The sequence below is a fragment of the Coregonus lavaretus genome, assembly GCF_964263955.1.
Source record: "Coregonus lavaretus genome assembly, chromosome: 20".
NCBI lineage: Eukaryota > Metazoa > Chordata > Actinopteri > Salmoniformes > Salmonidae > Coregonus > Coregonus lavaretus.
The window spans coordinates 15,186,053-15,198,870 of NC_140007.1; positions in this window are offsets into that span (position 1 = coordinate 15,186,053).

Sequence of the window (12,818 nt, forward strand, 5' to 3'; positions counted from 1 at the left end):
TTGGGCTCAGGGGGTATGTAAACACACTCCTCTTGATAACCTAGCAATTGAAGGCAGCCATTTTATTAACTGTCAACAGCAAGTTGTTGTCAGTTAAACACTAATACTAACAAACACAGCTTTGCCTTTTAAACGTTGACATGCAACAATCCAGTTAGCAGTTGTCTCAAGTCTCAGTCATTTTTATAGAAAGGAGAACATTGGTCCTAGGACATAGAAACTGGGCATGAATTCACCTGGCAGTTTATCCACTAAGGTTTGAGACTGTGAATGGCAGTTTTATCATCTTAATGTTTAAGTCAGCTGCTGTTGAGCACTAGTCAGAAAACCAGAGGGACAGAAGTCCAAACACGAAAATGAAATCACATGAATTGGACCTCGATTACATTGACCATTTGTTTTTGAAATTCCGGTTTTACTGTTCAAACTGCTTTGTCTTTGTCACTATTTATCTTTGTCCCTAGGATTCATTGGCTATGTTCCGAACCTCAAAGAGATGGTTGCTGACTGGACAGGGGAGGACGATGACAGTGATCAACTTTTCTTCACCAAGATTTATATCAACCCAGAGAAAAGAGTAGGAATCTACCTCTGTACTGATCTTGATATGGTTCTTTAAGTGGTCTCTCTCAGAACTACCTTAGCACTTTACTACCTATGCATTTCTTCTTGGTATGAGTACTGTATGTGTATTATACTCTTGTTTCTGGCTCAGGAATGCTGGAAGGTAACTCTAAACCTAACCCTAAGGTGGAGAATTCATGGATATTGTTAAGTTTGGCTTTAGAGTACAGCACTGTAAGCAGTTTGAGTTTGTACTGTTGTTTGCTTTTATTTAACCAGGTAAGTTATAGAGAACACATTCTCTTTTAAAACCTAACGACCTGACCAACAAGGATCAATGAATCATGCCGCAAAGCAGCAGAGAAACCGAGATTCTGAAAGAGGAGGCCTGCTGATACATTGGTTGCTGGTCGAATTTGAAATGTAAGAGCCGGAGACATTAATTGAAGTGTATCAATGAATTCAATGTTTAATCTACATTAGGCTTAGGCTATTATTGTGTGTAAATGTGTATTCAGAATCAGAAACATTATGATCTATCTGGCACTACAGTTCATATGACCACTGGGTTCCTCATTTGGACTGTACTGGCTGCTGTAAGAGAATCCGTGAGAGATTCGGAAAAGTAAAAGATGACTTTTATACTACATAACTTACATACTGGGCTCCCGAGTGGCGCAGTGGTCTAAGGCACTGCATCTCAGTGCTTGAGGCGTCACTACAGACTCCCTGGTTCGATTCCAGGCTGTATCACAACTGGCCTTGATTGGGAGTCCCATAGGGTGGCACACAATTGGCCCAGCGTCGTCTGTAGGTGTAGGCCGTCATTGTAAATAAGAATTTGTTCTTAACTGACTTGCCTAGTTAAATAAAGGAACGATTAAAAAAAGACTTACAGTTGAAGTCAGAAGTTTACATACACCTTAGCCAAATACATTTAAACTCAGTTCTTCACAATTCCTGACATTTAATCCTAGTAAAAATTCCCTTTCTTAGGTCAGTTAGGATCACCACTTCATTTTAAGAATGTGAAATGTCAGAATAATAGAGAGAATGATTTATTTCAGCTTTTATTTATTTCATCACATTCCCAGTGGGTCAGAGGTTTACATACACTCAATTAGTATTTGGTAGCATTGCCTTTAAATTGTTTAACTTGGGTCAAACGTTTTGGGTAGCCTTCCACAAGCTTCCCACAATAAGTTGGGTGAATTTTCGCCCATTCCTCCTGACAGAGCTGGTGTAACTGAGTCAGGTTTGTAGGCCTCCTTGCTTGCACACGCTTTTTCAGCTCTGCCCACACATTTTCTATAGGATTGAGGTCAGGGCTTTGTGATGGCCACTCCAATACCTTGACTTTGTTGTCCTTAAGCCATTTTGCCACAACTTTGGAAGTATGTTTGGGGTCATTGTCCATTTGGAAGACCCATTTGCGACCAAGCTTTAACTTCCTGACTGATGTCTTGAGATGTTGCTTCAATATATCCACATAATTTTCCTTCCTCATGATGCCATCTATTTTGTGAAGTGCACCAGTCCCTTCTGCAGCAAAACACCCCCACAGCATGATGTTGCCACCCCCGTGCTTCACGGTTGGGATGGTGTTCTTCGGCTTGCAAGCCACCCCATTTTTCCTCCAAACATAACGATGGTCATTATGGCCAAACAGTTCTATTTTTGTTTCATCAGACCAGAGGACATTTCTCCAAAAAGTACGATCTTTGTCCCCATGTGCAGTTGCAAACCGTAGTCTGCCTTTTTTTGTGGCGGTTTTGGAGCAGTGGCTTCTTCCTTGCTGAGAGGCCTTTCAGGTTATGTAAATATAGGACTTGTTTTACTGTGGATATAGATACTTTTGTACCTGTTTCCTCCAGCATCTTCACAAGGTCCTTTGTTGTTGTTCTGGGATTGATTTGCACTTTTCGCACCAAAGTACGTTCAGCTCTAGGAGACAGAACGCATCGCCTTCCTGAGCGGTATGACGGCTGCGTGGTCCCATGGTGTTTATACTTGTTTGTACAGATGAACGTGGTACCTTCAGGCGTTTGGAAATTGCTGAATCAGACTTGTGGAGGTCTACAATTTTTTTCTGAGGTCTTGGCTGATTTCTTTTGATTTTCCCATGATGTCAAGCAAAGAGGCACTGAGTTTGAAGGTAGGCCTTGAAATACATCCACAGGTACACCTTCAATTGACTCAAATGATGTCAATTAGCCTATCAGAAGCTTCTAAAGCCATGACATCATTTTCTGGAATTTTCCAAGCTGTTTAAAGGCACAGTCAACTTAGTGTATGTAAACTTCTGACCCACTGGAATTGTGATACAGTGAAGTATAAGTGAAATCTGTCTGTAAACAATTGATGGAAAAATTACTTGTGTCATGCACAAAGTAGATGTCCTAACCGACTTGCCAAAACTATAGTTTGTTAACAAGACATTTGTGGAGTGGTTGAAAAACGAGTTTTAATGACTTCAACCTAAGTGTATGTAAACTTCCGACTTCAACTGTACATTCTATATATTCTGATGACAGTATAATCCATTTGATTGCTCTCATCATTTTCACTCTCGTTACTCAGCTTCATTCATGTTGTATGAGGCTCTGGTTCACACACCACACTAATTAGTCCCTATCCTAATAGCTTGTTGCTATATGAAGCATAAGCCCCTTTAACAAAGCGGTCACCCTGCTACTGTTTTGTTAAAAAGCTGAGAGAGAGAGAAATTGAAAGAGAGAAAGAGAGAGAGATATAGAGATAGAGGGAGAGAGAGAAGGTAGCCCACCTTTTCATGAAAGGGCAGAATGAGAAGAAGACATCCATTCTCTATAGTACATGCCAAGGGGCCACGGCCCCTAATGAGTCTTCCCAAATAAATTAAAGGTGTCCTCTGAAAGGCGCTCCTCTCTTTCGCTACTTAAAGATAATTCATTATTGGTATCAATCAATGATTCTATCTCTCAGTGCCTCTTGGTTAAGGCGGGGGAGATGTGTGAATCCCAAATAGCACCCTATTTACTTTGTAGTGCACTACTTTTAACAAGGGCCAATAGAGGAGTTCACTATGTATAGGCAATAGGGTGCCATTTGGGATACTGCCAGGGAGACAGTGGCATTTAGCTCTGATTAATGAAGTGAACTTCCCTACAGCCTCCGTTGTGTCACCGAAAATCTATTCCATTTCAAAGTGACCTAGGGAGTTCGAGGGAACAGCCTATGCACTCAGCATCCAAATGCACTAAACACTAGCAGAGTGTTGACCTCCAGAGCGGTAGCTATGATTGTTGTCCTGCTGCTGAAGCAAATTATTTGTACTTCTCTTGTTTTCATAAACCAGGTTTTTTATTTTTATGTTGGATAAAAAATGTCAGACATGCCTGATGGAAACAGCTAATTTGTCATTAAACTTTCCAAATGTCGACAAAACAAAATACGCTAGATAAGACGGGATCTTTTTGTGTCTAAAATTAATTATGTGAGAAATGGCAGTGGAATAAAAATAATCTCACTCTTTTGCCCATAATAATCTCATCATGTAGGCTAACCTACCCGCATTGTATATCTGCAGAGTGGGCACATTCACTATATAACACCATATGTTTTGAACATGTGACGGAAACCCATTTGTCGTATTTTCTATTCGGTACATGGAATTTAACTGCAAAAGTTATTTTATGTGCACCACGTCATCACGCACAGTCTTTTATCTGCAACAAGTCAATTAGACGGAAAAACATCTCTGGCAGGAAAATGTGCATACAGTGGGGGAAAAAAAGTATTTAGTCAGCCACCAATTGTACAAGTTCTCCCACTTAAAAAGATGAGAGAGGCCTGTAATTTTCATCATAGGTACACGTCAACTATGACAGACAAAATGAGAAAACAAATTCCAGAAAATCACATTGTAGGATTTTTAATGAATTTATTTGCAAATTATGGTGGAAAATAAGTATTTGGTCAATAACAAAAGTTTCTCAATACTTTGTTATATACCCTTTGTTGGCAATGACACAGGTCAAACGTTTTCTGTAAGTCTTCACAAGGTTTTCACACACTGTTGCTGGTATTTTGGCCCATTCCTCCATGCAGATCTCCTCTAGAGCAGTGATGTTTTGGGGCTGTCGCTGGGCAACACAGACTTTCAACTCCCTCCAAAGAGTTTCTATGGGGTTGAGATCTGGAGACTGGCTAGGCCACTCCAGGACCTTGAAATGCTTCTTACGAAGCCACTCCTTCGTTGCCCGGGCGGTGTGTTTGGGATCATTGTCATGCTGAAAGACCCAGACACGTTTCATCTTCAATGCCCTTGCTGATGGAAGGAGGTTTTCACTCAAAATCTCACGATACATGGCCCCATTCATTCTTTCCTTTACACGGATCAGTCATCCTGGTCCCTTTGCAGAAAAACAGCCCCAAAGCATGATGTTTCCACCCCCATGCTTCACAGTAGGTATGGTGTTCTTTGGATGCAACTCAGCATTCTTTGTCCTCCAAACACGACAAGTTGAGTTTTTACCAAAAAGTTATATTTTGGTTTCATCTGACCATATGACATTCTCCCAATCCTCTTCTGGATCATCCAAATGCACTCTAGCAAACTTCAGACGGGCCTGGACATGTACTGGCTTAAGCAGGGGGACACGTCTGGCACTGCAGGATTTGAGTCCCTGGCGGCGTAGTGTGTTACTGATGGTAGGCTTTGTTACTTTGGTCCCAGCTCTCTGCAGGTCATTCACTAGGTCCCCCCGTGTGGTTCTGGGATTTTTGCTCACCGTTCTTGTGATCATTTTGACCCCACGGGGTGAGATCTTGCGTGGAGCCCCAGATCGATGGAGATTATCAGTGGTCTTGTATGTCTTCCATTTCCTAATAATTGTTCCCACAGTTGATTTCTTCAAACCAAGCTGCTTACCTATTGCAGATTCAGTCTTCCCAGCCTGGTGCAGGTCTACAATTTTGTTTCTGGTGTCCTTTGACAGCTCTTTGGTCTTGGCCATAGTGGAGTTTGGAGTGTGACCATTTGAGGTTGTGGACAGGTGTCTTTTATACTGATAACAAGTTCAAACAGGTGCCATTAATACAGGTAACGAGTGGAGGACAGAGGAGCCTCTTAAAGAAGAAGTTACAGGTCTGTGAGAGCCAGAAATCTTGCTTGTTTGTAGGTGACCAAATACTTATTTTCCACCATAATTTGCAAATAAATTCATAAAAAATCCTACAATGTGATTTTCTGGAATTTATTTTCTCAATTTGTCTGTCATAGTTGACGTGTACCTATGATGAAAATTACAGGCCTCTCTCATCTTTTTAAGTGGGAGAACTTGCACAATTGGTGGCTGACTAAATACTTTTTTTCCCCACTGTATTGTTTTATGCTGATTTTAGAATAGTCGCATGAAAATCTGCCGCTAATTGGATGGAATCTTAGCTACTAACATGAGGCAAGCTATAATGACACTTAAGCCAACTCAAATGCCTGCTCTCTCAGTCTATAAAGGGGTGATGATGATTGGAATGGTGACGATGATGATTATGGTGATAGTGATGATGATGTGATACCGATGATGAAGAAGGCTATTTGTATGATTTCTAAGAAGACTACATTGTATGTCTGCCAGTGGTTATATTATGACTGTAGCAAAACAGTACTTATTTAACATGCATTCAACAGGCCCTGTGGAACAATTTGACCCTTTCCATGTCTCATATCTGTCATAATATGCGCTGGGCATGAATGGTTGAGTACTATCTAGCGAAAAGGATTCCCCCTGTCTTGCACATATCTAATTCATTTTTAATAGATAAACATTTGGTGATAGATGATAACATGCACACACACGACACGCACGTTGTACGAATGTACACACACACACTTTATGGTCACTCACAATTCCACTAAGAGCCAGTGTCAGAGATGGGAAAACTCTGGTTCTTTTGTGTCCCAGTGCAATTTCAGGAAGGATGAACGACAACCAGGCAAGTTTCATAATTAATCATCGTTTATTTGGAAAACTTAGGAAGTATCTCTTAAAAATGGTGGTACAAAAATGTGCAATGTCTTTTTAAAAGACTCTTCACAAAAATAGCAATTCCTCAATTTTTTTTACTATTGTGAGAGATTTATTATTTTTATAATTGATGGGATGACTAACTTAGAAATAATGCATTCTAGACTGGGCTAATGTAGGTTGTGTCACCTAGCAAGCTGTGATGGATGTGAAGAGCTGTTTTAAGGGGTAAAATGAGATAAGGATTTGTGTCTCCAAATACTAGACTATACTGGTTCTTTGTGATCTGTGAACCATCCTTGGACATAGGAATGGTGTCTAGGGGAGCTGGCTCTTCTTACTATGACAGGTTGTTATGATAAACGTATGCCTGGTAACAGAAGAGGCGGGGGACTAGCCTGTGTGCCAACGGACAGGCTGAGTAAGTCTAAACCACGCTCAAGTCTCTACTCTGATTGGCCAGCAGAGAGGTGGGAAACTCTCTCTATAAGAGTATTTGAAGAACAATCTGAAACAATGGATTAGTTCTCTGAAGTGCCCTGCGAGGTATTTCAAAGAGCCCGTATATACGAAACATCATATTTACCATTGAAGGTTTTTGCATTAATTAAAATAACTAGTATATCTTAGAAGTCATGTTGACCTCTTTTGTTCCTAATGCCAGATTTGAATTGACGCAACTTTGACACCATTGTGTAAACTCCATCAATAAACATTTATCTTAATTTCCAACAGTCAATACTCATCCACGTGTAGCCTCTGTTGTCGACTCCGCCCGTGGCGTCAGTTCCTCCATTTTTAGTAAGGCCCTTTCTCCTTGGCTCTCCATTGACTCTCTTTCTCTCCTCACGTTCCAGTCTCCGTGAAGGGGTGAAGGGAGGGTTCAGGTCCGTCCTCTGGAAGAAGAAGGCAGTGTAACGTAGGGTTTTCACCAACAACGAATTCAGCAGGAGAAGTTCCGCCCCGATTAGTTTTCAATGAGGGCACGCAGAGAAATGTATGGGGGATTGTGGGAAGATGAGTGGCAAGAACCCTGCTAGCGGAGCAGTAGAAAAAGTTGAGCTCTGCTCTATTGTATGCAAATTTCAAGCGAAGCGAAGTGTTGGAGCGAAGCGTTGTCAAGAGGAGGCGCCGCCTCTAGTCTATACCCACTGTAATTATCAGAGTCAGATAGATATCACAGTTTCCCTGTATTCATTCCCATTTACTTCTATATCTTCAGCACAATGTTAGCTCATATCCTGCATAATCACACCTTACAGAAGTGACGTTGATCCGTAGATGATAACGTCCAGGGCGAGAGGAAAAGAGTACTTCCCTTTGGTTCATCGTTTGTGTTGGGAGCGACGAGTGTTCAGAGACAGGCGTGGATAAGGGCTCTGTGCGTCCTAGGAATGGGCGGCCACCAGATAGCTGTGCGCCACGGTGCGGGGAGAGTGGTGCGCTCACTGGCTGTGCGCTCCTGTCTTTTAGGGTGTCCCGTTCATTTCCTTCACCTGTGCACAATCAAGAGTCGAAAGAGAGGCACGCAGGAATGTCGCCTCTCGATTTGGGTTAGAGCATATCACTGGCGAACAAGCATAATAGATGGCACTCGTGAGAATTAGGGACATTCGTTATTGGTAGCACTCGTGAATAGGTTGGCACAGCAAACGTATTTAAAACATGTGAACACAGCCAATGTGAGAGGAAAAAAGGAAGCTCTTCGTCACCTGGTGACACCAATACTATCAACACACTGGTTACCACCCACTCTCCGTTACACTAGTCTGTTGCCCAGATCCTGCCAACCTGGCCAGCCAATAGCATGGCACACTCTTGAGGAGTCCCCACTGTGCCACTTTACTTAGCCTGGGAGGCATGTACTTAGCTGGTCCATCGTTTGTCTTATTTACTCATTAATGTTGGTAGTGGGGTAGTGCATGAGAGATTTTAGCTTACCGCTGTTTGTTTTTTTGGCGATATGCCCACTGGTGAGTCAATCATTTCTAATCGGTTGTGTGGTCTGAAATGTGTTTCTGTGTATGGTCTCCTGTTTGTGTGTGTGTTTGTGTTCCTGTGTTTGTGTTTGTACGTGTGTATGTGTGAGTGTGTGTTGGCGAACATGTGTCACAGTGTGTTAGCGTCCAAGGGAGAAAACGTGTTACTTCCGCTTGTCATCCCCCCTCGTCCGCTGTCAGGCGTGAGGAGACAGTGATGCAATGTGTCCCGCTCCCCCTGGACAGCCAGCCACCACTGGAAGTTCTACTACTCACACTAGACTCTACTATTGCTCTTCCTATTGTCCTCCCTTGCTTTTTCACTACTGCCCCCTCTCTCTCTCTCTCCCCTCTCTCTCTCTCCCTCCCCATCTCTCTCTCTCTCTCATCTCCCTGTCTGTCCCGTTGCTCTCTCTTGCCCTCCCTTCTGTCCCACTCACCCCTCCTTCCCTCTCTCCATCCCCCTCTCTGGTCCTGTCCAATGGCCCTTATCTGATGTTTGGCACACACACGCGCCCACAAGTTTTGAATGGCATATAGAGGGAGCCAACTGTCATAATTTATCATAGTTATGGGAATGTCTATGATATAGCCTATTTACTGCTGTCGCTGTAGTATATACAGTATTATACACAGGGTTCCCTCAAACTCATATGAAAGGTAGACTAATAATTGAAATACAGAAAATACATGGAACTATACAAATCACATTCAATTTGCTAATGATGAATAATCTATATCCAACATAATAAATAAGGTATGCAACAATAGTGTATCAGCACATGAAACACATGTAGCACACCTTGCTCCAAATCAAAGGTTACAACACCATGTATCTATAGACCTTCATTGACACCATAGTAGCAACTTCCTCATATCAATCAAGATGTGTGCCTCCAAAAAAAACAGATCCCTGTAATAATATGTGAGCAGCAGGCAGCACCCAGTCAAGATAATCCACTGATATCCAATTCACTCCCATGAATGACAAATAGTCATTTTATTATCTCGCATTTACATTCCAGATGTGCCTTGCTTTATTACACACTTTCTCTTCTTCTCCTGCTATCAAAGTGCTGCATCATTAAGCGGGATAATGTCATTTTTACAAAGCTGACAGACTCTTTGGTTTTTTTACATTTTATTTTATGAGCACTGGGGCTGCTGTTGTGGAATGGTGATGAAACCATATGGAGACTGGGCGGCGTAAATGGCTTCTTAGGAAAGCAGCGAGATGTGAAGGACGGACTGACGGGAAACGGGAGCGCGGTGGGCACACTAATGAGCTACATGCTTCAAACTGAGACACGGGGGAGGGAGGGAACGAAAGAAAGCGAGAGAGAGAGAGAGAGGGAGGGAGGGAAAGGGGTACTGAGAGGAGGACAGAAAAAAAGAGAGCGAGAAAGGGAGAGAGAAAAGAGAGGGGGATGAAGGAAAGAATGAGGAAGAGAGTGAGTGGTGGAGAGAAGGGGTGAGAAAGAGAGGGGGAGAGAAAAAGAGAGAACTGGTATGCAACAATAAAGTTGGTTAGTTGTGTGGGCATGCGATTTCACAACATAAGCATACAACAAAATACCTTTGAGACTTTAAATGCATTATGTTTTGTCTCTCCAACGTCTTGATGCTATCTGTATACAGTGAGGGAAAAAAGTATTTGATCCCCTGCTGATTTTGTACGTTTGCCCACTGACAAAGAAATTATCAGTCTATAATTTTAATGGTAGGTTTATTTGAATAGTGAGAGACAGAATAACAACAAAAAAATCCAGAAAAACGCATGTCAAAAATGTTATAAATTGATTTGCATTTTAATGAGGTAAATAAGTATTTGACCCCCTCTCAATCAGAAAGATTTCTGGCTCCCAGGTGTCTTTTATACAGGTAACGAGCTGAGATTAGGAGCACACTCTTAAAGGGAGTGCTCCTAATCTCAGCTTGTTACCTGTATAAAAGACACCTGTCCACAGAAGCAATCAATCAATCAGATTCCAAACTCTCCACCATGGCCAAGACCAAAGAGCTCTCCAAGGATGTCAGGGACAAGATTGTAGACCTACACAAGGCTGGAATGGGCTACAAGACCATCGCCAAGCAGCTTGGTGAGAAGGTGACAACAGTTGGTGTGATTATTTGCAAATGGACGAAACACAAAATAACTGTCAATCTCCCTCGGCCTGGGGCTCCATACAAGATCTCACCTCGTGGAGTTGCAATGATCATGAGAACATTTTACATTTACGTCATTTAGCAGACGCTCTTATCCAGGGTGACTTACAGCTAAATGACGTAAATGTAAAATGTTCTCATGATCATTGCAACTCCACGAGGTGAGATCTTGCATACATGTTTTTTTTTTTTTTTTTTCATACTGGCCCCCCGTGGGAAATGAACCCACATCCCTGCCGGCCAAACCCTCCCCTACCTTGGACGACACTGGACCAATTGTGCGCCGCCCATGGGTCTCCCGGTCGTGGCCGGCTGCGACAGAGCCTGGACTCGAACCAGGATCTCTAGTAGCACAGCTAGCACTGCGATGCAGTGCCTTAGACCACTGCGCCACTCGGGAGTGTAGTTCTGGGTGAGGTATCAGCCCAGAACTACACGGGAGGATCTTGTCAATGATCTCAAGGCAGCTGGGACCATAGTCTCCAAGAAAACAATTGGTAACACACTACGCCGTGAAGGACTGAAATCCTGCAGCGCCCGCAAGGTCCCCCTGCTCAAGAAAGCACATATACAGGCCCGTCTGAAGTTTGCCAATGAACGTCTGAATGATTCAGAGGAGAACTGGGTGAAAGTGTTGTGGTCAGATGAGACCAAAATCGAGCTCTTTGGCATCAACTCAACTCGCCGTGTTTGGAGGAGGAGGAATGCTGCCTATGACCCTAAGAACACCATCCCCACCGTCAAACATGGAGGTGGAAACATTATGATTTGGGGGTGTTTTTCTGCTAAGGGGACAGGACAACTTCACCGCATCAAAGGGACGATGGACGGGGCCATGTACCGTCAAATCTTGGGTGAAAACCTCCTTCCCTCAGCCAGGGCATTGAAAATGGGTCGTGGATGGGTATTCCAGCATGACAATGACCCAAAACACACGGCCAAGGCAACAAAGGAGTGGCTCAAGAAGAAGCACATTAAGGTCCTGGAGTGGCCTAGCCAGTCTCCAGACCTTAATCCCATAGACAATCTGTGGAGGGAGCTGAAGGTTCGAGTTGCCAAACGTCAGCCTCAACCTTAATGACTTTGAGAAGATCTACAAAGAGGAGTGGGACAAAATCCCTCCTGAGATGTGTGCAAACCTGGTGGCCAACTACAAGCAACGTCTGACCTCTGTGATTGCCAACAAGGGTTTTGCCACCAAGTACTAAGTCATGTTTTGCAGAGGGGTCAAATTGAAATGCAAATCAATTTATAACATTTTTGACATGCGTTTTTCTGGATTTTTTTGTTGTTATTCTGTCTCTCACTGTTCAAATAAACCTACCATTAAAATTAGAGTCTGATCATGTCTTTGTCAGTGGGCAAACGTACAAAATCAGCAGGGGATCAAATACTTTTTTCCCTCAGTGTAGTTGGGAATGGGTGGTTAAAAGAGAAGCTATACTATATAGCTATCTCATGCTAAATATAGATGAGTGATGAGTATTCACAGAATCTGTCCGACAGACTAGTGTAACGAAGAGTGGGTGGTAATGGGTGTGTTGATTGGGTTTGCTCTTAGTGGAATAGTGAGTGACCATAAAGTGTGTGTGTGTGTGTGTGTGTGTGTTATCCATCTGTCACCAAATCTTTATCTATAAAAAATTAATTTGATATGTGCAAGACAGGCGGAATCATTTTTTGCTCAATATTACACATTCCATTTAAAGCCATCTCCTCTGAGCTGATGAATGTAGCCATTTACATCTCTCTCTTTCCTCTTTTACTGGAGATAAGAGTTCATTACTAAAAGGCCTCTCTAATTCACTCATTAATGTAGACGTCCTCCGTTTCATGCCAGAGAGCTTGGCTATGTCGCAAATTGCTTGTCCCTGTAATACTTTATTAGGGTCTATAAGTGTTCACTCTCTCTTTTAAACTCCCTTTAGTCTAACTCACTCACTCAATCAATCACATTCTCTGTCTCTCGCTCGCTCGTGCCCATGTACTCACACTCTCACACACACACACACACACACACACACACACACACACACACACACACACACACACACACACACACACACACACACACTGCACGCACACACAGACACATGCACAC